The 22,510-nt window shown below is 41.3% G+C and overlaps 1 long non-coding RNA gene across 1 annotated transcript; it reads left to right on the forward strand.

Moving 5' to 3' along the window:
- Positions 1–868: 868 nt before the first annotated feature.
- On the forward strand, positions 869–21,541 carry LOC141130100 (uncharacterized). Its single transcript, XR_012241993.1, has 2 exons — positions 869–936; positions 17,370–21,541. It is a non-coding gene; the product is annotated as an uncharacterized lncRNA (long non-coding RNA).
- Positions 21,542–22,510: the final 969 nt, after the last annotated feature.

The following is a 22,510-nucleotide window of genomic DNA, read 5'->3' on the forward strand; positions in this document are numbered from 1 at the left end:
AATGTGGCAAAGTGAACAAACAGAAAAATCTTCATCAAATGATTACAATGACTCTTTCAACCACCTTTGGCTTAACAAAAACAGAATTATTTCAAAATGGTACTCTAATAACACACACAGTCTTTGATTTTAGAAATATGTTTACAGGTCGAATATGACTGGAATTCGACGTAAAATTTTATTAGAAGTTGATTTGAATTTCTAAAATTCGGGCGAATTTTGTTTAGTTATTCGGAGCATTTGGTAGACAGTTTATACTGTAATTTGAGCATTCGGATACATTTGAATTTCCAAATAATGAAAAATTTGTCTGAATATTTATTCAGACGAAACGAACCGCACATGTCTAATCCAGGGCAGAGTAAAAAGTTGTCCGGTGGAGAAAGCAAAATTCCTCATACTTCTGGGTATGGGATGGATGTGGTTGGCTCCACTTTTTCCCATGGTACTGCACTGAGTGCCAATCACCAGCGCTGAGCACTATTACATGGAGGTGTTTCCTTTGTAAGATTTACCCTTGCCTCTTTCTTTTGGATTTCCCATTACTTTCTCTATTGGAGACAAAGGAGAAGAGGACAATTAGAGGGTAAGCTTCCCTAGTGAGGAAACCAATGTCAAAAGAAAACTGCTAGAGGTTCTAATCTTCCACATTCTATCCAAAGCAAAATTTAGCAAGTTTTGGATTTACATAGACTTTAAGAAACTTGTTAGTGACTCTACACGAGATGCTTGGCATTTTAGTAAAATATGTGGTTTTGCAGAATTCACAAGGATCAGATTACCCTAACACAAAAAATTGTGTAGTTTTTTTTTTTCATTTGCTTTACAAATAGCTATATGGCCACTCCTTGCTGCCTTCTGCATATCTGCATTATACTAAAAGCCTGGATGTAATAAGCACCAGAGTGACAGAGAGCAGCTGAGCTTCCTTCAGCCGTAAGTATTTATCATGTGTCCTCTTCTTTCTATCCTATAGGTTATTCTATAAATCTAATTTATGCCAAATAAACTCATAAATTAGTCAAGCAGCAATGTGTCAAGGGCAGATAACTAATAGCAACCAGAATCTATTTCATACCATTCTTTCCCCCTGAAAAAGGTATTTTGATTGGTTGTTAGTAATGATTACACATAGTGGGCAAAATTCCTGGAAAAAAATTAGGAGGATACCTTACAATTATAGAAAAATGTCTGCCATGGCAACTCGTATGCTGCCCCCATGGCAAGTCATTTTGAGGGACATAGTGGAAGAAGGGGGTGTGGTGGACATGTTTCCCAGGGGGTACTGTGTTGGGGAACACTGAAAGTTAAAGTCCAGAGCAGCAGACAGACCATTTGTAAAGAGAAAGCCCTCACTCACCAAAACCAACCTCAAACTTTTAATGAGGTCATACTGGAAAATATATTAAACCTTTGGGTTTGCATTTGGTGATTGTTGGCTTTGTCTTTACTCAGTTATTATATGGTATCTCTATTGGCCATGCCCTCTAAACAACTTGTGGCATTGAGGGTCTGGTGCTGGATAGATTTGCCTACAATGTTCATTTCTAAAGACTGTGAAGCTCTAGACGGGCTCTATTGGGACCTCCTATCAGTGTTGGGACCTCCTATCACTGTCAAGTAGATCTTAACAATGCTTTCTTTTGGTTTGGATGTGGTGAGTGCTGACTTTATCTTTATTTTGGTTACTATATTTAGCCATATATTCAAAAGTGTCTGATCTGTCCGTCGCAATACCGCTAAAAATCACAGATCACCGACATTACTAGTAAATAAATACAAATGCTATAAATCTTTCCCATAGTTTGTAGACACTATAACTTTTGCGCAAACCAATCAATATACGCTTATTGTGATTTTTTTTTACCAAAAATATGTAGAAGAATATATATTGGCCTAAACTGATGAAGAAACTTGTATAAAACAAACCAAAAAAAAAAACAAAACTAAAAATTAAAAATGGGGGATATCTATTATAGCAAAAAGTAAAAAATATTGTTTTTTTTCAAAACTGTTTATAGCGCAAAAAATAAAAACCGCAGAGGTGATCAAATACCACCAAAAGAAAGCTCTATTTGTGGGGGAAAAAGGACATACATTTTGTTTGGGTACAGCATTGCATGACCGCGCAATTGTCAGTTAAAGCGACGCAGTGCCAAATTGTAAAAAGTGCTCTGGTCAGGAAGAGGGTAAAATCTTCCGGGGCTGAAGTGGTTAAAGACACACACACACACACACACACAAAGGCTATAAGCTTTAATCCCCAGTGGTATAAACTAAACCCCCGTGGAAGTTTTACAGTAGCAAAGAAATAAGGCAATGATATAAAACAGTGACACAGAAGCAATAACTGATTGTAGAAAATAAAGACTTTTAAGGCAACACTTTATTCAACCTATGTGAACGGGCAGGAGGAGGGCAGAGGGGTGACCGCTCTTGTGTCTCAAACCACCCCCTTCTATGCCTCAACACTACAGGCCAAATGGATCAGCAAAATACAACAATGTCCTTACATTAATAGAGCTCTTAACCCTTGAATACCTAAATCCGCTCAGCCAGTAAATAGAGTCCTGGGTGTAGGTGCTTGTACTTCTGTTACTAACTGAACAGCCCCTTAGTGGGAAGGAAGATATGTTGTAGTCTCTCAGAGAAGAAAGAAGCCTTTGGTCTTTAGCGAGCTCTTTAAATGGAGTACTTGAGATATCCTGGTAATTAGGAGAAGGTGAAATAGCCTGGTGACACCTTAACTGGCAATGTGTAGCAAAGGGTATTTATGGTGTCCTGTGGAAAAGGAGCGCCGCTGTTGCTTCACAAAGAGTTTGTGTAACAGGTCCTACAGGCCTTAAGTGGTGTTCCAGCCAAAATTATACTTTTTAAATAAAAATACCCCTATAATACACAAGCTTAATGTATTCTAGTAAAGTTAGTCTGTAAACTAAGGTCTGTTTTGTTAGTTTATAGCAGTAGTTTGTTATTTTATAAACTTACAGCAGGCCGTGGCCAACTTAAGTGTGGGCATCTGAAGCCAGACTGTATTTCTTCCTGGATCTCATCCTTGCAGATCTCGCACATGCTCAGTGCAGCACAAGCAGTGTAATAGGTTTCAGGTCAGGTTTCCATAGCAAGTGTCAGAGGAAGTTGCTGCCCCTTTCCAGAAAGCATTGCAAGCAGGAAATGATGCGATGAGCCATGGCCAGGGAGGAGGAAGTGAAAAATGAATACAGCAGATATACAGTAGGTGCTGAGAAAAAAAATAAGAAAATATCCAATTCATTTACAGTGCACAGTTTAGTAAGGGATGCTGAAGAGTTGTAAAAGTGGGTGGAACTCCACTTTAAGCAAAGGAACAAACAGTGATGTCTGCATGCAGTGTCTCTGTAGTAAAGGAATGGGCAAGTGCTCGCTCACCAGTCCCAACGACTCTGGGTAGTGGAAGCGGGGTCGCCGCTGGTCAGATAGAAGTACAGTAGCTGGCAATGGATGCTCCTGCACCCGCATGTAGTGACTCTCCCTCTTTCCGCAGCACAGGCTGCGACTCGGTCACAGCACACACCAACACAGAGTCATTCGCTACCAGTTTCCAGGCTGGGGTCCCAAGAGAGAGATCCCACCCACACACAGGCCTTTTATCACCTCTCCCAGCATTCTGTTCTTCCTCTTCAGCCGGCTGGTATTTGTAGCTCAAACCAGTCCAGCTGAATGCGGATCTTGGCTCCATGGACTACACGTCCCAAGATGCTTTGCTTTTTCTCATAGAACTCAGCCACTCTATATTCAGGATATAACAACACAGAGTCCAGCTGAACACTAGAAGAGAACAGCTCCACAGCAGCGACGCTGCACGGTGTCTCCTGACAATGCAGGCAGCATTAGCCAGCTCCTGGCGACATCTGTGTAAATAAAGTTGTTTGATACAAAAATACTTTTTGGTCGGACTTTAAAGGCAGATGGGACACCGAGTAATATCTTAGTGTCCCATCTGCCTTTAAAGTCCGACCAAAAAGTATTTTTTATTTTTTTCTTAATTTATATATACCAAAAAATGATAAAATGGCGTGTGTAGCATAGCAATGATCAGTGTTTATTGCATTTCCTCATTAAGATTAATCCTTTAACTTGCCTGTTCATGTGGTGAAATTGTACCCATGATTTTCAGCCTCAGTGACATCCGATCTGGTTTAGCTGAAGATTTCAATGCAATGGGATTAGTAATACTATGACAGAATCAACATTCCCTTATGCAAGAATCATAATAGTATTAAAAGGTTTAGATAACTAACTGCCTCAATCCAGGTGATAGATGCATTGTGCCCCAGCAAAGGATAAAAGGCAATAAAGACGTTTTTATGTTATGTGATCCACATCTTGGAATACTCAACAATGTAGAAGATAAAAAAAAAAAAAAACATGATATGACCCAAGTGTGTGAACAGCTTTCAGCTCAATCCCCCATATATGCAATGGGGGGATTTATCAAAACTTAAAGAATCTGAAGCAGCTGTACATGGCAACCAGTTAGCTTCTATCTTTGGCTTGTTCAGTTAAGTATTGAAAATGAAAGATAGAGGCCAACTGGTTGGCATGAACTCCATGTGCTCCAGATTCTGTCTGCTATAGTGAAGCTCTAGTGCGTCAATGTACACTTAAACACATGGGCATGGGAACTGAATTGCCTTAGTGCAGGGCTTGACAAATTTTCAGTGCCAGATCGAAGTGCCAGATCGCTGCTTGCCCAAAGCAGGGCTTAATTAAAAAACACACCTCTCTGACGCCAGGAACTGCCTGTCTTGGGAATTGGGTAATATAGCCCACCCTGAAGTTTAGGCAAGGTTGCTATTAAAATGCCAGGCGATAGTTGCCTTAGAAAATTGTTAGGAGATCAATTGATTTCCCCCTAATTCTGAAATTGCTGCACTACCAGGTGGCATTGTAGCTGGTGACATTAGGCTAGACAAGGGCATAGCAAGGACAGACGTGTGTTATGCTGCCCCGGGCTGCTAGGTCATAAGCCTGAGGCCTATCCCGGGGACACCTGGCTGCTGGGCTGTCCTATCCAGAACAGGAAAGCAGCTTAGGGATGGGACTGCAGGCTTGTAGTCCAACCAGAAGTGACGGTTCCGCCAGCCGAGGAACCAGCTGTGGTCAGAGGTAGAGGAAAAACTGTCGCCACTAAGGGACCATCCACCTTGCTACCGGAGACCACTGAGTAAGCTGAAGCAAGTACCAGAGCAGACTTCTCACCGTCCAGGGACGGCGAAGAAGTGGGAAAACTTCAGCACGTGCCAAGTCAGGGATCCAGCGGGACAGCAGAGGTGATGCTTGCGGAGCATCAATGAGTGCCAAGTCAGGGACCTAGCATGTCAGCGGAGGTGACGCTTGAACAGTATCTGTGAGTGCCAAGCCAGGGACCCAGCAGGGAAGCGGGGGTGACGCTTGAGGAAGATACTGAGTGCTAAAAGTGGAAGAGCTGAAGGGGATCCAGTGGCTATTGGATCTGAAGTCTAGTGAGCGAGACTGGGAGCTCATTGAGTGAAGACCCACAGTGAGTGATTGTGGGGAAAGCGGAGTTGGATACATTTACAGTTAGTAAATTTTACAAGGTTGTTGCCATAGACAGCGTCCTACCTATACAGAAGTGGTGTCCAAACGCAGTGGAAAGTGCGCGGACCATCCCGAGTAGAACAAAGGCCCAAGGCAGAAAGGCAGCATTCCAGCCTGACCGTCACCTGGCCACCATATGCATGTAACTGGCAGTGGCTTGCTAGGGAGGGACAGCGCAGCAAGGAGGGAGCGATGGGAGATCAGGTGACCGGGGTCACAATGCGCATTCTCATGCCACTCTTGTCTGTGTGGTAGGACAGGGAGAAACTGAAGACAATGCAGCCAAAAGCCCCACACTCCCTGTCCACTCACCGGTGGTAAGGGAATTGCACTAGATCAAGCCTGCAAAATAGAGGCCCCTAGAACCGCAACCCCAGCACCCAGCTGTCAAACTAGGAAGATGATGTCGGAGGTGGGCGGGCAGTGACAGTGAGAGCAGGCAAGAGAAGCCCTCAATCAAGATGACTTCTAGCACATTTGATTTCTCTCAGTAAGATCCATTATAAGAGAACAGCAAGGGAAATAAACATTAAAAGAGGAGAGGGATGGCCAGCACTAAAAACAGTAAGATACGTAAAAAAAAGCCACCTAAACAGGTCACTACTATACCCAAAGACTTTACTTGTTTGATGAAGCATCCACATAAAAAACACAGACTACTGTCTGCAGGGGCCCTGAAGGGCCACACAAGAAGTGTCAAAGAGCCAACATGTGGGCACCAGGGCGCTACACTGACCACCATATTTAGGGACTGATGGCAGCAGTGCTGGATGTGTAGATAATATAGCTGAGTTGGAGGGTGATGAGAGGAAGTAAAGTCCCCATATGAAGGATCAATCATCTGCCTTCTCACACCAGCCCCTTATCTCCTGTGAGTAGGACACGATAGGACAAGTGACCTCACAGGGTAGACAAGGAGCATGAACCCCTTCCCTGCCAGTGCCTGATCCTGCCAGGTGACTCCCCCTGATCACACACAGTACACTGCCACTCCTGTGCCAGTGCCACACAGCTCAGCCCTGAATGGCTGCCAGGCTGTCATCTCCCCACACACAATGTGCCAATTAGAAGGGCTCCCTGAAGTCACGTGTGTAGGAGCCTCCACTGATTGTGCCCAGGTGTGCAGTGTTTCCATGTCCCGAGCACATGCACAGCATGCTTGAAGTTGTAGGGTGTGGAGGCCCCGGCCCTCATCGGTTACCTTCACCCTCCTCAGTAACTCCCGGCTCCTATCTATAGCCGTGCTGTGATGTGCAGAGAGCAGGTATACTGCAGCTTCAGTACGATCTCCGGGCATCCCATGCTGTCCCCATACACAGTCACTGCAGATTCACTCCTCAATTTAAGGGCCAGTTTAGGTTGACGGCCAATAGGGTCAAAGGAGGAGGGACTTGTAAGAAGATTACCTGCGATTGGTGTGTGTCGCAGCCAATCGCTTGGCAACTCCTATGCTCTGGCATGCTATGCTCATGGCTGGTGCCAAAAGCCCAGGCACCAGGCCACAATTGCTAGTTGCAATTGCGACCTGGCGCCTGGGATTTGTCGAGCCTTGCCTTAGTGTATTGGGGTGTCATTAAAAATTAATGGCATTGCAACCTGCTAACATATATTAGCATGTACCAAAATGCACATCAATGAAAAAATGTTAATGTATCTTTACAGTGTATCCAAAATCCAATTTTTAAAAAAAGTTTTATACGAGAAGTTTTAGGGAAGGGTATGAACCCCTGTCGGGGTTTTTTTTGGTGTCCCTGTTGGAGATAATCACCATCTCTATTTTCCTTTGTCACTGAGAAAGTGACGGGAAATCCAAAATTTTAGAGCTGTCACCAATACAAGAGGTAAGGGTAAACCTTCCAATAAGGACATCTGATAACAACTGTAAGAGGGGAGTTAGACAGCCCATAGACATTTGAGGTGGATGAGGAAACCCTCCCACTGTGCCTTTGTATTTTGACAGTGGGGAGACTTCACCGCTGTCAGAATACACTGATCGGAACACTGACCAGCGGTGCTGATCAAGCTGAAATTTTTAAACAGAGCAGTTGTACTGAAGTTGACTACTGTACAACCACCCTGCCCATACATGGATCAAAATTTGGACGTCCCCTGCAGAACTGGCTGAAATTTGATATATGTATATTTACCTTCATCTTGTAGAGTTTCTCCATCAAGTCCTACTTAGTCACTCTCCACCTGTTTGTCGTTGCACTTTCTATTGGTGTTTTTCCTTCTACTCATGAATGATAGGATGTGGGCCTTTTATCACATGTCCTGAAGTCTAGGGGGAGGTTGTGTGGCCTCAAGCTTTCTTCCTCCCCTGTCTTGAAAGGCCTCTCTTTGGGAGAGCCCCCCACCCAGTACTCGTTGGTCGGTTTGGCTGATCATGAGAAGCGGGGTCCATCAGATTTTATAGCTAGGTGGATCTGAGTATGCCTAGCCCCTGTCAGAAGAGTCAGGGACCATGATACAACCTAATGCACCTCTTTGTGTGTGCTCACATGTACTTTTTTTGTTTACTTTGGGGGATAAAAAAAAGGGGGCATCTTGGGAATTCTCAAGGTAAACCCTGATCATCTGATCCATCTAAACTTCTCTAACTCTCTTCATAGGGAGCCTCATGCTTTACTCTGCTTCATAGGAAATGCGACAGCAGAAGAGAGACTAGACTAGCATCATAATGGCAGCAATGGAGGGGGGGAGGTGAAAAGTCTGCAGTAAGTACATTTTCAAGGGATGGAAAGGCTGTACCTCTAGGACAAGAAGTGAAGGGATATCACCCCAAATGGGATGCAAGCAACAATAAATAATCTGGCTGGGGTTTTAACCTTTCTCTACCCTATCCAAAATTTAAAAATGGCTATACATACAGTGGATATAAAAAGTCTACACACCCCTGTTAAAATGTCAGGTTTCTGTGATGTAAAAAAATGAGACAAAGATAAATAATTTCAGAACTTTTTCCACCTTTAATGTGACCTAGAAACTGTACAACTCAGCTGAACAACAAACTGAAATTTTTTAGGTGGAAGGAAGTAAAAATAAAAAAAATAAAATAATATGATTGAATAAGTGTGCACACCCTTAAACTAATACTTTGCTGAAGCACCTTTTGATTTTATTACAGCACTCAGTCTTTTGGGATATGAGTCTATCAGCATGGCACATCTTGGCTTGACAATATTTGTCCACTCTTTTTTGTAAAAACACTCCAAATCTGTCAGATTGCAAGGGCATCTCCTGTGCACAGCCCTCTTCAGATCACCCCACAGATTTCCAAAAGGGGTTCAGGTCTGGGCTCTGGCTGGGCCTTTCAAAAACTTTAATCTTCTCCTGGTGAAGCCATTCCTTTGTTGATTTGGATGTATGCTTTGGGTCGTTGCCATGCTGAAAGATGAATTTCCTCTTCATTTTCAGCTTTCTAGCAGAAGCCTGAAGGTTTTGTGCCAATATTGACTGGTATGTGGAACCGTTCATTATTCCCTCTACCTTGACTAAGGCCCCGTTCCGGCAGAAGAAAAAGAGCCCCAAAGCATGATGCTGCCACCACCATACTTCAAGGTGGGTATGGTGTTCTTTTGGTGATGTGCAGTGTTGTTTTTGCACCAAACATATCTTTTGGAATTATGGTCAAAAAGTTCAACCTTGGTTTTATCAGACCAGAACACATTTTCCCACATGCTTTTGGGAGACTTCAGATGTGTTTTTGCAAAATTTAGCCAGGCCTGGATTTTTTTATTGGTAAGAAAAGGCTTCCGTCTTGCCACTCTACCCCATAGCCCAGACATATGAAGAATACGGGAGATTGTTGTCATCACACAGGCCATACTTGCCAGATATTCCTGCAGCTCCTTTAATGTTGTTGTAGGCCTCTTGGCAGCCTCCCTGACCAGTTTACTTCTCATCTTTTCATCAATTTTGGAGGGACATCCAGTTCATGCTAATGTCCCCGTTGTGCCATATTTTCTCCACTTGATGATGACTGTCTTCACTGTGTTCCATGGTATATCTAATGCCTTGGAAATTCTTTTGTACCCTTCTCCTGACTGGTATCTTTTAACAATGAGATCCCTCTGATGCTTTGGAATCTCTCTGCGGACCATGGCTTTTGCTGTAGGATGCGACTAAGAAAATGTCAGGAAAGACCTACTAGAACAGCTGAACTTTATTTGGGGTTAATCAGAGGCACTTTAAATGATGGCAGGTGTGTACTGACTCCTATTTAACATGAGCTTGAATGTGATTGCTTAATTCTGAACACAGCTACACCCCCAGTTATAAGAGGGTGTGCACACTTATGCAACCACATTATTTTTTATTTTTTTTTATTTTTACTTCTCTTCCCTAAAAGATTTCAGTTTGTTTTTCAATTGAGGTTTATAGGTCACATTAAAGGTGGAAATGGCTCTGAAATGATTAATCTTTTTTTTACATCACAGAAACCTGACATTTTAAAAGGGGTGTGTAGACTATATCCACTGTACATGTAACACTACCCTCATAAGGGCTGCTAATAGACTCTGTACTCCACTGGTTGCCCGACTCTTCAAATCCTCCATCACTTCTGACACCCTGGGTTCAGTCATCTTACCAACTGCTATAGGACTGCAACTAACGTTTATTTTCATAATCGATTAGTTGGACGATTGTTTCGATTAATCGATTAATTGGATAATAACCTTAAAAAAAGTGTGGTGTATAATTTAGTTAATATGTAAAGTATAAAAAAAAGGCAATTTATTCTTAAATATCTATATGCACTGGTAAATATAAATAACCAACTATATGGTTAGGGAGCAAAATCTCTAATCCACTCTGAGAAGAACAGACAGAAGAGATATACTGTATATAATATTAGAGGTTGAATCTGGTAAATATCATCAGACTCAGAGATCAAATTTTTTATTTAAAGAAATAAAAAATTAAAGACTGTTTTGCCGATTTTCAGACAGAACTGTAATATATTATATGCTGGCCATACAAAAACAACGTCTTCCTTCCAAAAAAATTATTTTCTAATCGTTAGTGGGGTCAAATTAACATTCTTTTCGACCACAGTAATGGGAAAATTTGAAGGAGCAGAATAGAAAACTTCTTGGTCAAAGGAATTTTCAGACAGTGTTTGTGGTTTTCATTCAGAAATTACATTCATTTTAAAACTGAATGTTAAAACCAAGTGAAATTTTCAAATGACATTATTTCATTCATGCATTTTTGCACACGCAATTTTGCTGCGCTTTGCGTTTTGCATTTTTTATGCTTTTTTTGGCCAATTTGTTTTTGGGCAGATTAACAAATGCAAATTGCTGCAAAAACGCACTACATGCTTTTCTGCAGCTTCTCCATAGAAGTCTATTGAACCAAAAAAAAGCACAGTTTTGCGTTGAAAAAAGTCTTTGACCCTTTCCAAATACGCAGTGGCTGAAAAAAGCATAGTATGTGAATGTGTCCCATAGGAAACCATGTTAAATACACTGTAGTGCGTTTCTGCAAAAAAGTACCAAAAAATGCATAGGTGTGATCTAGGCCTAACACATTTAGTAGCAGCAGCATACTTTTTTTTATTTTTTTTGTATTACCTGTCAACGTGGGGTTAAAAAATAAATAAAATGATCCCTTTTATAGTACAAAAAGAGCAGATAATCGCTGCGGTTCATTTATACTGTGAAACAGTGAAAGTAATAATATATATTACTTTTATCATATATATATAGGGCTGAAACAACTAATCGATTAATCGATTATGAAATTAATCGATTACTATTTTCATAATCGATTAATCGGCCAGTAACATAATGGGGTTAAAAATAATAAAATTAGCTCTTTATAGTACAAAAAAGAGCAAATAATCGCTACTGTAAATATTACTTTCACAGTTCTACAGTAAAAAAATGAACCCCTTACAGTAGTGATTTGCTTTTTTTGTACTATAAAGGGCTCATTTTAGTTTTTTTTAACCCCATTATGTTACTAAACGTCTTAGACCTGGTTCACATCTTTGTGTTTTTTATGGGACACGTTCATATCTATGCTTTTTTTCAGCCGCTTCGTATTTGAAAAGGGTCAAGGACTTTTTTTTTTTTTTTTTTAACGCAAAACGGTGCTTTTTCGGTTCAATATACTTCAATGGAGAAGCTGCAGAAAAGCATGTAATGCGTTTTTGCAGCAATTTGTATTTTTTAATCTGCCCAACAACAAATTGGCCAAAAAACTGTATTTCTCTTCTAATAGTGTATACAGTATATCTCCTCTAATAGTGTATATACAGTATATCTCTGTCTGTTATTCTCAGAGTGGATTCAATATTTTGCTCCCTAACCATATAGTTCGTTGTTTATATTTACCACTGCATAGAGATATTTAAGAATAAATAGCTTTTTTTTTTAAACTTTAAATATTAACTAAATAAACACCACACTTTTTTTTTTAAGGTTATTAATCGATTAATCGAAACAATAATCGAGCAACTAATCGATTATGAAAATAATCGTTAGTTGCAGCCCTATATATATATCTATATATATATATAGATATATATAGATCTATATATAGATAGATCTATATATATCTATATATATATATATATATATATATATATACACACACATATATATAAATTAGTTAATACACCCAGAAGTGGCATATATGGGCATTATCACTAGGAGTCAGACATGAACCTATATGAAGGGTGGAAGGGAGATCTAAATCTTTTATATTAAAGTAGTACTAAAAGCTAAGCCATTTTTTATGGATATAATCATTTAAAATATAATGCACAATACTGGTAAACGTTTACTTTACATGTATTTGTAATGCCTTCTATAACCTCCAGTCTATAAACTTCCACTTTCTCTGGGTTCAGATGCTGATCTTCCCTGCACAGAGTCTTTAAAGTGATTTTTTTTAAAACAACAAACGTATCTGCTCTGTAATGGTTTTGCACAGAGCAGCCCCGATCCTTCTCTTCTGGGGTCCCCCACCGACACTTCTGGCTCCTCTTGCCTGCAAGCTGCAATGTGTAATATAGGGTGCCCCTATAGCAAGGTAAAAAAAACATCTGTCTTTAGAACCACTCATTTCCTGCCCAGGACTACATGTCCCATGAGGCATTGCTCCTCACACATTCACATTCACAAGTTCTCAGGCATTTACTGACATGGATGGATGTGCTGCACTGTATTTCCTGATATGTAAACGGCAAGGCAAACTTAGTGACTTGAGACCCTTCAGTAGCAAGGAAACACCGAGTACACAGTATGACTCAAATTCAATTTGACCTTACCCAAATCACAGAAACCTATGTGAACAGGTCAGCAGAAGGGGAGGGAACTAGCACTTTATTTCCAATGTTTCCACAACCTACAGGCCATTAACAATATTACAACATGACAGACAATATGCAACTATTGTGTTCAAGTTGGCTGGCTCCTTTAAATGAAGTTCTAGAGAAATAAGAGCAGACCCTCTGTGCTAAAACAACTTTAGTCACTTGAGCAGATGAAGAGAGGGTAAAAATGTGCTATTCCTTGAAATCCGGAAGTCTTCAGCTAGCTTTGTAATAATGTAATCAAGGTGATCCTTAGCAATAGTGTATAACAGATTTGGTGGATCTGCTATGTATTCTTATTTTACTTTAAACTCTTCCTGTATGATTTTAACTGTGTTGTATCTGGTCAGATCACAAGTAGCAAAGATGTGAACAGGGCATAGATGTCTGCATACAGTCTTCTAAAGAATATATGAACTGGCTTCCAGTGGCACCACAAGTACCAGAAAACTGGGCGGAGTAAATGATGTCTGTATGCAGTGTTCTAAATAATCTAAATGGGCTATGCCCGCTCACTACACTGGATACAAAAACTGCTGGAACAATGCAGGCGATGAATGAGAATCTTTCAGGAACTCCCTCTGGATCCCGGCTCTGGGAAACGGTGTCTGGAGTCCACCACACTATGCCGTGGCCTACCGGGATCTGAAGTGCAGACGTCGCTGGATAACCTGGATCAGCCTCCGGTCTGCTGGGGGATAGAAACGATGCCGTCCGCAGAGGTCCCTCTGGGTGCAGCTGAACGGCTCCCTGATGTGTAGGCCACAATTCAGCAGCAGCTCACAATGACACAGAGCTTCCTGCTGACAGATTCAAACCAGGGTCCCAAGAGAGCAATGTAGGCCTCTCCAGCTCTTTTTATATGATCTCCCAACAATCTGTTCTTCTATTCCCAGCAATCTGGTGGTTGTAGTTCAAACTACTCTCGCTGGAATGGAAACTTCAGCGTTCTGAACTACACATCCCACAGTGCTTTGCTCTGCACTAAGTTTTGTCAAAAGAAAAGGAAATGACACACAGAGTCCAGCCAACACAAGAGGGCGCCAACCCCACATTAATAACACTGCAAAATGTCTCTGAATTGCAGGCATAATAACCAGCTTCTGGCTACATACACTTTAACCACTTTAGCCCCAGAAGGTTTTACCCCCTTAATGACCACGCAATTTTTTGTGATATGGCACTGCGTTATTTTAACTGACAATTGCGTGGTCGTGCGCCGCTGTACCCAAATAAAATTGATGTGTTTTTTTTCCCACAAATAGAGCTTTCTTTTGGTGGTATTTGATCACTTCTGCGGCTTTTATTTTTTGCTCTATAAACAAAAAAAAGAACGACAATTCTGAAAAAAAAACAATATTTTTACTTTCTACTATAAAACCTATCCAATAAAAAAAAAATGTAAAAAATCTAATTTCTTCATTTAGGCCAATATGTATTCTGCTACATATTTTTGGTAAAAAAAAATCCCAATAAGCGTATATTGATTGGTTTGCACAAAAGTTATAGTGCCTACAAAATAAGGGATAGATTTATGGCATTTTAATTTTTTTTACTTGTAATGGCAGTGATCAGTGATTTTTAGCAGGACTGCGACATTGCGGCGGATAGATCAGACACCTAGCTGGCACTTGACACTTTTTTGGGAACCAGTGACCTTATTACAGCGATTAGTGCTAAAAATATGCACTGACACTGTATAAATGACACTGGCAGGGAAGGGGTTAACATAAAGGTCGATCAAAGGGTTAAGTGTATTCCCTAATTGTGCTTTCCTGCTGTGGCGGGGGGGGCTCACTGCATGGACACTGTGATCCGTGTTCCTGATTAGCAGAAACACAAGATCACAGTGTCCATGCCTGACAGCACGGCAGTCTGCATGTTTACATCGGCAGACCGCCGTTCTGTCTCCGTGGGGAGCGATCTCGGGTGGCCGGCGGACATCGCGTCCACCGAGCCCACTGACTGACTCCCCCTGTGGCCAATCAGCACGCGATCACTCCTCCAGCGGCAAAATCAAGTACAGGTATGTGAATTTGCGCAATAGAACCGCCTTGCCACAGTATATGTGCGGCAGGTGATCAGGAACTGATTAAAGTGTATCTTAACGCAAAACTCTCTTGCAAGTTTTTGAAAAAGCAAGGAAGGGTTAGAAAACTTATCGGTATGATATTGCTGTGTATTACATAGTAGGTGAGGTTGAAAAAAGACACAAGTCCCACCTATGTGTGTGATTATATGTCAGTATTACATTGTATATCCCTGTATGTTGTGGTTATTCAGGTGCTTATCTAATAGTTTTTTGAAACTATCGATGCTCCCTGCTGAGACCACCGCCTGTGGAAGGGAATTCCACATCCTTGCTGCTCTGACATAAAGAACCCTCTACGTAGTTTTAGGTTAAACTTCTTTTCTTCTAATCTTAATGAGTGGCCACGTGTCTTATTCAACTCCCTTCCACAGAAAAGTTTTATCCCTATTGTGGGGTCACCAGTATGGCATTTAAACTAAAACCATATCCCCTCTTAAGCGTCTCTTCTCCAGAGAGAATAAGTTCAGTGCTCGCAACCTTTCCTCATAACTAATATCCTCCAGACCCTTTATTAGCTTTGTTGCCCTTCTTTGTACTCGCTCCATTTCCAGTACATCCTTCCTGAGGACTGGTGCCAAGAACTGGACAGCATACTCCAGGTGAGGCCGGACCAGAGTCTTGTAGAGTGGGAGAATCCTTGCTTTATCTCTTGAGTCAATCTCCTTTTTAATGCATGCCAATATTTGCTTTGTTAGCAGCAGCTTGGCATTGCGTGCCATTGCTGAGCTTATTATCTACTAGGACCCCCAGATCCTTTTCCATCCTATTATTTTCTTTATACTCTGACATAATTTATAATGGTAACACCAAATTAAAGATAATGGCCAAATAACTCATACTTTAATTTTGAGTGGATGTTGGTGGGTGGAATCACATACAATCTTCTTGTAGCTCTTGGGAATTCTTATGGTGAAACCCCAGCATCTGATTCACCTAAACGCCTCTAATTATCAGCCTAAAGCTGGCCATATATGGGATATTGTACTCTGAGAGGGACACCTGATGGATCAATGGAAAATTTTCCAATAAGTCTCTTTGACCAGTCGATTAAACTATCGACTTCTGTCAAGTGGGGAAGCCCACACACCTTGTTGAACTGGACAAATTTCAACCAGTGTATGGCCAGTTTTACCCTCATGTCTTCACTTTGCTTCATAGGGAACGTATCGGAAGCAGAAAGACTGGATTAGCCTCATAATTATAGCAGGGGAAGGCCCATGGGAGCAGCAAGTAGCTTCATAAAAGATACAAAGGCTGGTTGCCGATTCTACCCAAAATGCATATACCAGTTTTGTGGAGGCCTCCTCTAAAGCAGCCTTTCTCAAACTTACTACCCTGGAGGAACCCCTAAAATAATCTTCAGGTCTCAGGGAACCCCTTCTAAAAACCAAGCCATCAGGGGTCATTAGGAAAATGGGCCCTACATTCAGAGGAGTAGCTTGAAGCTTGTTGGCCCCATTGCAAAAGCTGACCTGCCCCCCCCCCCCCCCCCCATTACCATCTGCCGCTTTTATAGCGTGCTTGCCCTGTCACTCTGTGTAGGTGAAACTGGACAGTCAAAGTGCCCAGGATGGGCCTTGGCGGGCCTCTGCGTATACTGAATTACCTACACAAGGTGACATAGCGAGCACTTTTCTCCACTGACACGGTGTAATCCCGAGCAGACAACCTCTGAGGAGTGGAGACCTACCTGAATAATAATAAAGTTATTAAAGATCTCTGGGGGTTCAGCATACTTAAGAAATTAACCAGCAAGGCCAAACTTAATATTAAGGAAAACGTAGGCTATTCTCACACTGGGGCCGCTCCGCGTTAGCGGTAAAGTGCCGCTCATCAGAGTTATTAAAATGGCCAAATGTTATATTTAGAGTTTTGCCTTACCATATAGAAAAATGTACTTGTAATTTTATCAGTAATAAGTCCAACCACAGGTCCAACCGATAGAAAACGAGTCCACCATCTCACTCTTTTGGTATCTTGGAACACAACCTGACTCCGGGCTACCAAAAAACCAGGCCATTTTGCTGTTTACTTATTTGGATTCGATTAGGTCTGTTATTCTCCCACAACAAGATTATATAAGAATTAAAGAAAAATGTAACAATTGCTATAGGGACGGAACATTTCATTTACCCCCCCTTTCCCCCTCCAAACTGCCATATTGGGCTGGCCATGACAGAAAATAAGACCTTTCTACAGTAATATTGCAATCTAAGGTGACAAATTCTTTAAAAATGTAAGAATACTTTCAATAAGTAAACTGTTTTGGTAAAGCAAGTCATGGTGTCCAACAATGTTGACAAATTCAAGTATTTTTCCAAATAATTCCCTCATATTTGTGTTTTCCAGGACCTCTCTGGAATGCCATAATGGATCAGAGTGTAACACCAGACTGGGACTCAAGCGTTGAAGTCTCACCAACGAACATCGACTTCCTTACACAGACAACAATCTACACCTGGACCCCTGACGAGACCAACGCAGGCTGGTTTATAATAGTAGTGATTGCGTTCTTCGCCATTATCATCATCTCCTCCATGGTAATCAACCAGATCTACTCGGAACCAGAAGAAGAGGAAGAAATCCTTACAGATTTCTTTAACAATCGGTCAAGCAAGAAAAAAAAATCTTTGAAAAAATTTCTTCCACTTCATTATGTGAACCAGGGTTATTCTGAGACAACCAAGAGCAATCAAGATAGTGAACATCATAAAGGACCTGTGATGAAACCAAAGAAAATGGAAAGGAATGCCGAAAATTCTGCACCTGGGCCGGTTCAAGCCTCAGAAGCAGTTATATGCATCTCAACAATATTCTAAATGCTCATGACTCTAGTACTAAAACAGCCCTGTTTTTTTTAAACAATTAAATATGACATTTATCTCTCAACCTATATCAGGAAAGAAATGAGAGAATTATTTTGCCCCATCAAGACATCAGTCAATAGGGTTTGCCAGAAACGTTATATAATGTAAATAAACTGAAAAATCAACAAGTAATCTAACTGTTGAGTAGGGTCACCATTTTCAGTTTTTGTTCTTTGCCAGTTATAGCTTGCGATGAAACAAAAAAATGCAGCGATGTGTGATGCTAAACCTTACAAATGCATAGATAGTGCCATAAACAATGAAAATCAATATTGCTAAAAAATGTAACCATGAACATAAAAAAAAAAAAAAAATGTGTAACAAGCAAGCTCACAGTGAAAAAAAATTAGTATTATTCCTTAATATCAAGTGTCCAATTTTCATCAATCCACAGAGACAAAAGTGCAAATTGGGGTATATACGTATTACTGTCCAAAAAGTGACTCTAGTGATGATAATCCTGATCAGAAGAGGGTGACTTCACACACGTGCTCCCCCCCCCGCGTGAATGCGCTCACCTCCAACAGTGTGACCGCACACTTAAGTTTGGTCCACATAAGCAGTTGAACCACTCTTGGGCTCTAATGCCGTGTACACACGGGCGGACTTTTCAGTATCAAACATCCGACAGACTTTCGACTGAGTTACGACCGACTTTCGGACGAGACTGGACTTGCCCACACACAAAGTCCGTTTGAAAGTCCATTGGACTGAACTTGATGACGTACGAAGGGACTAGAATGAGGAAGTTCATAGCCAGTAGCCAATAGCTGCCCTTGCATCTTTTTTTGTCCGTCGGACTAGCATACAGACGAACTGATTTTTCGACCAGACTCGAGTCCATTGGAAAGATTTGAAACATGTTCCAAATCTAAAGTTCGTCTGATTTTCGACACAAAATGTCCGCTGAAGGTCCGATGAAGCCCACACACGGTCGGATTGTCCGACGGATTCGTTCCGTCAGACCAGTCCGGTTGAAAAGTCCACCCGTCTGTGCGCGGCTTTAGTGAAACTGGCTCAGCAGGATCCCACAGGAAAATCCAGAGAAGTTGTCCTCAATTTTAAAACAAGAAAGAGGCTGGATAGTGCATTATCGCTAGTTTAAAAATGTATTTAGAAAACATAACATCAGGGTACTCACACATTTTAGGTGCTTCCAGCGCACCAAACTATAAAAGCAATAAGCATAGGATTCCTCTCCAAATGACTTCCAAACTTGTATGCATTGCTCCCAACTGTCCCTGATTTCGAGGGACTGTCCCTGATTTGGAGCAATGTCCCTCTGTCCCTCATTCCTCCTCATTTGTCCCTCATTTTGTTCTGATCTATATAGTTGTATATAAAATGCACTTTTTATCTATCAAAAAGTGTTTTCCAGCCTAATCCTTTCATCTGATTTCTAAATTGCTGCATTTGTAAATTCCAAGAGCCAACATAAATAATAGTAGTGGTAAAAAAAAAGCACTTGTGGGTTTAACCAATCTTGTTTTGTTTTTTTGTACAATTCTCCTTTAAGGGGGCGTTGCAAGGGGTGTGTCCTATACCTGCATACTTTTGCTGATAGGTGTCCCTCATTCTCATCTCAAAAAGTTGGGAGGTATGCTTGTATGTGTCAGCAGCTTTGTACAAACAAGCATGTATCCGAGCTCCTGTTAAAACAGTGGGGGTTATTTAGGAAAGGCAAATCCACTTTGCACTGCAAGTGCACTTGGAAGTGCAGTCACTCTAAATCTAAGGGGTAGATCTGAAATGAGGGGAAGCTCTGCTGATTTTATCATCCAATCATGTGCAAGCTAAAATGCTGTTTTTTATTTTCCTTGCATGTCCCCCTCAGATCTACAGTGACTTTACTTCCAAGTGCACTTGCAGTGCAAAGTGGATTTTCCTTTAGTAAATAACCCCCACTATGTTTTATAAATATTTTCAATTTTTAAAATGCAATACTCGTCTTTGCCTTTTTTTTCCATGTTCTGTTGCTTCCTCAGGTTAACTGATCTCCTGCAGCCACTTTGCAGACATTTCTGCATACACGGCATTTGTCAGGGTGGGATTCTTTATGGTGATGACAATGGATAATGCCTTTGTAATGTGTACTGAAATAGTCAGTTATAGTCTCCATCATAAGCCTGTGTGACAGTGTGACCCAACAGAAGAACAACCGGGGGATAGGAACAGAGCCTGCACAAGGACCATCATGGTAGGATGACCAGTTATTATTTTAACCAAAGCTACTGATTTAAAAATATTGGGGATGAATTTTGAAATTACACTAACATGGTAAATCTTATGTGGGATTGTAATGATTGGGGTCTACAAAAACTTTAAAGTCCAACTCCAAGAATTAGACATCTGCTCTTCCAGTGGTGCTCACCTGCACTGCAAGGCTCAACCTCTAATTCCAGGGGATCAAGAATATGGTGCATAAAGCACCTCTATCTTGGATGTTCCGGCAAGGTCCCTCTAGTGCTGCAACCAGTCCTGCAAATCAAACTCTCTGAGGTGCCGTGACTGTGTTCACAGTTCAACCTCTTTCATGTACAATTCAGGATTATTAGCCTTGCATTGTACTTGATGATGCTAAATGACAGCCCACAGACCAGAGCGCCAAACTGAGAAGATGAGTGCTAGAGCTCACCGGAGGGGGTTAAAGCGGAATTATACCCATCGATTTACCAGTTTCAAAAAACTAGTATGGAGGTAGGCACTGCCCTGGGGAACATGTACCAATTCAAAAATATTTTTTTTTTACATTCCATGAAGCTAGGGGGAAGTGATTCTTTATAGCACTGACATTTACAAAGGAAAAACGGTTTAAAATTGCCGGCAAATGGCTTTGACAGCTGTTAATGCCAGCTTTAAAAAAAAAAAAAAAAAAAATCACACAGACCCCCCCCCACTAAAAGTCTTCTTTGGAGAGATTTGTGCGTTTTTTGGTTTTAGTCATTTGCCAGCAATTTAAATGGTTTAATTTCCTAAAATTTTCAAATGTCCTTTTTGCTGTAGCACAGTAAGAATGAAAGAGAAAAATTGAGTCTGGTATAGATTAGATTTTAAGTGAGTACCTCACACACACACACAAAAAAAAACACAACACATGCAGGCACTGACACAGAGACACCACGCTTCACGCAGGATCTCGCCTTCCACGGGACATATGAGACCAGGAACTCACGGATCCTATTGGCTTATGGAGGAACTACATTTGTAGCTTTAGTGATATCCCATCTCGGTCCCATCCCGGTGATACTATATATGCTGCTACCGTCCTCGGGTGGAGCCTGATCGTTGTCAAGCACACCTACTGCTATACATACTTTGGAAACGCATTACATTTTATGCATGACAGTTATCCTGCTCTGGCGTCCGCCTTTGTGATTACTGAAACAGTTGCCTCCTGTTTTGAACATGGAATCATTCAAATTGAATTAACATTTATTTGAGTATACTTCACTCTGATGAAGGTGTTTTTTTAAAGACTGGAAATGCGTCGGGTATCAGGGTACACTACCCATTGGAGAGTATTGATGTTCCTTTGTATACTATGATCTTTTTTGTGTTCTGTTTTTGTGTATTATGTATGTACTGTACAGACGTTATACGTCTTTTTATCCATTTGTATTGAATATGCATTATTATTAAAGTCATTCATTTTTATATCAGAGTCTTTGAAAGTCCCACTTAGGGGGTATTTCTTTTTGTTTAAGTGCATCAGGGATGGGACTACCATACTCTGGATCTGACATGGTAGAGGTCTCCTTCTTTTCTATAGATTTTAAGTGAGTACTTCACACACACACACACACACAAAAAAAAAAAACATAACACAACAAAAAATGTGTGAGGTCCACATTGGCTGGCAAGGGAGGGGCGAGGGGACAGGCATGTGTCCCTATTCTTCCCCCCCGAACCATGCCAAGCCATATACCTCCCCAACTTGAGGGGGGGTGACTTGTCCCCATGCAGATGAGAACAAGGGTCTCTTCTCCACAACACTTGCCTTGTGGTTGTGGGGTTCTGTGGGTGTTTTGGGGGGTCGTGTTTATAGGAAACTGGAAGCTGCTTTTAATAAGAGGGCCCTCAAACATCCCCCCCACGTGAATGAGTATGGGGTACCTAGTACTTCTACTCATTCAAAAATAGTTGTAGCCTAGAAATAAAGATGCCCAAATGTTTGGCAAGTTCTTTATTAAAAAATATAAACATCCCCCAAGAAATTTCCCTTGTAAGGCTCGATTCACATCTATGCATGTTGCTTTTGAGCATTTTTGCAGGGCTTTTTGCTGTGCTTTCCGCATTTTTTAACCGCGTTTTTACTGCGATTTGCGGTATGGGGTGGGGTACATTGTGGATGGGGTACATTGTACTCCTAACCACTCACCAAAAAAAGTCTTGTAGTGTGTCAAAAGACAAGAGACAGTCCTTCATTAAAAATGTCTTCTTCCCCGCGCTTATTCCTCCGGTCTACTTTATCTGGTGCTGAAAATAAAAAAACGACCCTGCTCCGATGCTGAGTCCCGCCAATCTCACTTTGTTCACTTTGACGTCAAAAAATTTCTTATGTAATTGTCGGGCAAATTACATCATTCAGAAACCCCGCCCCTTGTGACGTCACTGCCCAGGGCA

The sequence above is a fragment of the Aquarana catesbeiana genome, linkage group LG02, assembly GCF_042186555.1.
Source record: "Aquarana catesbeiana isolate 2022-GZ linkage group LG02, ASM4218655v1, whole genome shotgun sequence".
In the NCBI taxonomy this organism is placed as follows: domain Eukaryota; kingdom Metazoa; phylum Chordata; class Amphibia; order Anura; family Ranidae; genus Aquarana; species Aquarana catesbeiana.